The 4563-nt window shown below is 73.9% G+C and overlaps 1 pseudogene; it reads right to left on the reverse strand.

Annotated features, from left to right (window-relative positions):
- Positions 1–865: 865 nt before the first annotated feature.
- Positions 866–3398, reverse strand: LOC137308630 (TBC1 domain family member 10B-like; annotated as a pseudogene).
- Between the last annotated feature and the right edge of the window lie 1165 nt (positions 3399–4563).

Below are 4563 nucleotides of genomic sequence, written 5' to 3' on the forward strand. Positions count from 1 at the left end.
GTGCTTAAGGTCTCTTCGGAAGAGGGAAAAATATTAAATGCGGGCGGCGGTTTGGAAGAGGTCCGTGGGGGGGGGGGGGGTCCTGTCGAGCCGGGGAGGGGGGGGGGGGGGTGGGCGTCGCCCCCTCTCTCTCTCTCCGACTGAGCGACGGTCTTGTGCGCTTTAGGCCAGACTCGGCCCGGCTGCGGGGTGGGGGTGGGAGGTCCATGGGTGTGACCCACTGCCCCTTTTAATCACCGAGGCCCTTTCACCCGCGGGTTTGCCGAGTGTGTGGAACTGGTGCCGGGGTTTGGTGGGGGTGGGGGGACGGGACATTTTGCTCCGACCCCGCCCCGCCCACAGTCTCCTGATGGTACCAGTCGGGGAGGGTGGGAGGGGAGGGGGAGGGGAGCGGGGGCAATCGCATGGTCAGGGTGGGGAGGGATCTACTTCACAGAATAGCTTCCATTAAAGGGGTGTCAAGTGGAGGTCGGGGCAAGGTCGGGGGGGTTCAGGGCGGGGGGGGGGTCAGGGGGGGGGTCAGGGCGGGGGAGGGTCAGGGCGGGGGAGGGTCAGGGGGGGGGAGTCGTGGGGGGGGAGTCGTGGGGGGGGGAGTCGTGGGGGGGGGAGTCGTGGGGGGGGGGTCAGGGCGGGGGGGAGTCGTGGGGGGGGGGTCAGGGCGGGGGGAGTCGTGGGGGGGGGGGTCAGGGCGGGGGGAGTCGTGGGGGGGGGTCAGGGCGGGGGGAGTCGGGGGGGGGGGTCAGGGCGGGGGGAGTCGTGGGGGGGGGGGTCAGGGCGGGGGGAGTCGTGGGGGGGGGGGTCAGGGCGGGGGGAGTCGTGGGGGGGGGTCAGGGCGGGGGGAGTCGTGGGGGGGCTCAGGGCGGGGGGAGTCGTGGGGGGGGGTCAGGGCGGGGGGAGTCGTGGGGGGGGTGTCAGGGCGGGGGGAGTCGGGGGGGAGGGGCTCAGGGCGGGGGGGAGGGTCAGGGCGGGGGAGTCGTGGGGGGGGTCAGGGCGGGGGGAGTCGGGGGGGAGGGCTCAGGGCGGGGGGAGGGTCAGGGCGGGGGGAGTCGTGGGGGGGTCAGGGCGGGGGGAGTCGGGGGGGGGGGGGCTCAGGGCGGGGGGGAGGGTCAGGGCGAAGGCCAGAGAGAGAGAGAGAGAGAGGACACAGGGTGCACCATGCCCGAGGGGGGAGCTCACCCTGCCCAGTCAAGAGGGAAAACCAGCCAGCAGAGCGCAATAAATAACAGAGAAGGGGGGGGAGGGGGGCGGGGGGGCCATGATAGGAGAGGGAGGGGGACCCGTCGCCTCGCACGCAGCCCCGGGGGAGGGGGCGGGAATCCGTCACGGGCCGTGACTGTATCCGCCGCCCTGCCCGGCTCCCCGACCCCCTGCTGTTCACCCCCAGGATCCAGCTGAACGCGGGGAGAGGGGGGAGGCGGGGGTGCTACGGGCGGGCCAGACGCCAAACCGCCTCTCCCGGCCCCCTCCCTCCTCCGCTCCAGGCCAGACAGCTCCCCGAAAGCGAACCCGACGATCAAAAGGAACGCTGCGAGGCTTTCTCTTCCCCCTCCGCCCGTCTTCCACCGGAGGGCGGGGCCGCTTCCTCTTCTGTTCAAGCCTCCCCCCCACCTCCCTCCTCCCTCCCTCGTCCGGATCGAGGGGGGAGAGGCTTCGGACGGCCCGGGTCCGCTCCCTCGGCCGGTTCAGAAGTAGCCGTCCTTCAGCACGCTGGCGCCGCTGCTGGGCTCGGCCGCCTTGGCGCCCCCCTCGCTCGCCCCGTTCTCCCTCTTGCCGCCCTTGGGCTCCTCCTTGCGCGGCTGGGCTTTGAGCGGCCGGCGCTCCCGCTCCCGCTCCCGGTCCCGCTCCTTCCGGTCCCGCCGGGCCCGCTCCTTCTCCCGCCGGGCCCGCTCCTTCTCCTCCCGGGCCCGCTGCCGCTCCAGCTCCTTGGCCCTCCGCCGCTCCTCCTTGCTGGGCTTGGCCTCCCCGAAGGCGGACACGCTGGAGGTGGGCGAGGGCAGGGACGGCTCAGGCCCTCCGACACCACCGGGCCCGGCGGGGGCTGGAGGGGGAGGGGGGAGGGGGGCCGCGGCCTCTCCCCCTCCCCCCGCAGGCTGAGGGCGGCGGGGGAGGAGGAGGCCGAAGGCTGAGGCCGGGGTCCCGCGCTGTAGGCCAGGCTGCTGACCGAGCGGGTGGGGGAGGGAGGGGGCCGCGGTGCCGAGCGGCGGCGGCTTCTGCTTCTTCTCGTCCTTGCCCCACCGCAGGCTGGCGATGCTGGCGCTCAGGCTCAGCAGGCTGGGGCTGCCGAGAGCTGGGGGTTCATGCGCGCCGACTCCTCCCGGATGGCCCGCGCTCCGTACAGGCGGCGCGAGGGCTTGTGCTGCAGCTCGCCGCGGCTCTCCGTCCAACGCCGCCGCTGGGCGTGGTTCTCCCGCTCGATCAGCCCCTCCGTCACCTTCAGCGAGATCACCTGTTTGGGGGAGGGGGGAGGGAGGGAGGGGGGAGATCAAACGGAGAGAGGGCGGGTCAAACAAAGGCGGGGGGGAGGGGGGAAAGAGGGGGGGAGAACGGCCCCTCGACAGTGCCCCACCCCCCCCCCCACCCCGTGTCCCCGCTCTCCCGTCAGTGCCCCACGCCCCCCCCGTGTCCCCGCTCTCCCGTCAGTGGCCCCCGCCGTGTCCCCGCTCTCCCGTCAGTGCCCCACGCCCCCCCCGTGTCCCCGCTCTCCCGTCAGTGCCCCCGCCGTGTCCCCGCTCTCCCGTCAGTGCCCCACGCCCCCCGTGTCCCCGCTCTCCCGTCAGTGCCCCACGCCCCCGTGTCCCCGCTCTCCCGTCAGTGCCCCCACGCCCCCGCCGTGTCCCCGCTCTCCCGTCAGTGCCCCACGCCCCCGTGTCCCCGCTCTCCCGTCAGTGCCCCACGCCCCCCCCGTGTCCCCGCTCTCCCGTCAGTGCCCCCGCCGTGTCCCCGCTCTCCCGTCAGTGCCCCACGCCCCCGCCGTGTCCCCGCTCTCCTGTCAGTGCCCCACGCCCCCGTGTCCCCGCTCTCCCGTCAGTGCCCCACGCCCCCGCCGTGTCCCCGCTCTCCTGTCAGTGCCCCACGCCCCCGTGTCCCCGCTCTCCCGTCAGTGCCCCACGCCCCCCCCCGTGTCCCCGCTCTCCCGTCAGTGCCCCACGCCCCCGCCGTGTCCCTCCCCCAGAGATTACCAATGGCCCCTCCTGTCTCCCTGCTCTTACCTCGTGGACGAGGAAGTCCTCCTGCAGGTACTGTGCTGGAATGCTGCGCAGTCTCTCCATCGTTTCGTACATGCCCTGGCAGTCCCGCAGCTTGTCAGGAGAGCCCAGCGTGGTGTCGCAGTAACACCAACCCACCTTGAATATCACCTTCACACCTGCAAGGACAAAGAGGGCGGGCCTTTTCAGCATGAGCCAGATACCACAGGGAGGGGGGGAGGCAGGGAGGGGGGAGGGGGCGGAGGACAGGGGGGAGGGGCGGAGGACAGGGGGGAGGGGGCGGAGGACAGGGGGGAGGGGGGCGGAGGACAGGGAGGGACAGGGGGGGGGGCGAGGACAGGGGGGAGGGGGGGCGAGGACAGGGGGAGGGGGCGGAGGACAGGGGGGGAGGGGGCGGAGGAACAGGGGGGGAGGGGGCGGAGGACAGGGGGGGAGGGGGCGGAGGACAGGGGGAGGGGCGGAGACAGGGGGAGGGGCGGAGGACAGGGGGGGAGGGAGCGGAGGACAGGGGGGGAGGGAGCGGAGGACAGGGGGGGAGGGAGCGGAGGACAGGGGGGAGGGGGCGGAGGACAGGGGGAGGGGCGGAGGACAGGGGGGAGGGGGCGGAGGACAGGGGGGAGGGGGGCGGAGAGGAAGGGGACGAGGGGTAGGGAAGGATAGGATGGGGAGGGTCGGAGGATGGAGGTGTTGGAGCGGGGAGGGAGGGGAGGAGCAGGAGGAAGGGGGAGCAGCAGGGGGCGGAGGGAGGGTGGAGTGGTGGGGGGAGGAGCAAGGGGGGAGCGGGGAGTGGGTCGTGGGGGAGCGGGGAGGTACAAGGCAGGAGGAGCGAGGGGAGCAGGGGGGGGGGAGCAGGGAGGGGGGGGGAGCAGGGAGGGGGGGGGAGCAGGGAGGGGGGGGGAGCAGGGAGGGGGGGGGAGCAGGGAGGGGGGGGGAGCAGGGAGGGGGGGGGAGCAGGGAGGGGGGGGGAGCAGGGAGGGGGGGGGAGCAGGGAGGGGGGGGGGAGCAGGGGGGGGGGGGAGCAGGGAGGGGGGGGGAGCAGGGGGGGGGGAGCAGGGAGGGGGGGGATGCAGGGAGGGGGGATGCAGGGAGGGGGGGTGCAGGGAGGGGGGGGGCAGGGAGGTGGGGGCAGGGAGGGGGGGCAGGGAGGGGGGGCAGGGGAGGGGTGGCAGGGAGGGGGGGCAGGGAGGGGGGCAGGGAGGGGGGGCAGGGAGAGAAGGATTGTTTTGGGGGAGAGAAGGATTGTTTTGGGGGAGAGAAGGATTGTTTTGGGGGGAGAGAAGGATTGTTTTGGGGGGGGGGAAGGATTGTTTTGGGGGGGGAAGGATTGTTTTGGGGGGAGAGAAGGATTGTTTTGGGA

The sequence above is a fragment of the Heptranchias perlo genome, unplaced genomic scaffold (assembly GCF_035084215.1).
Source record: "Heptranchias perlo isolate sHepPer1 unplaced genomic scaffold, sHepPer1.hap1 HAP1_SCAFFOLD_1342, whole genome shotgun sequence".
NCBI lineage: Eukaryota > Metazoa > Chordata > Chondrichthyes > Hexanchiformes > Hexanchidae > Heptranchias > Heptranchias perlo.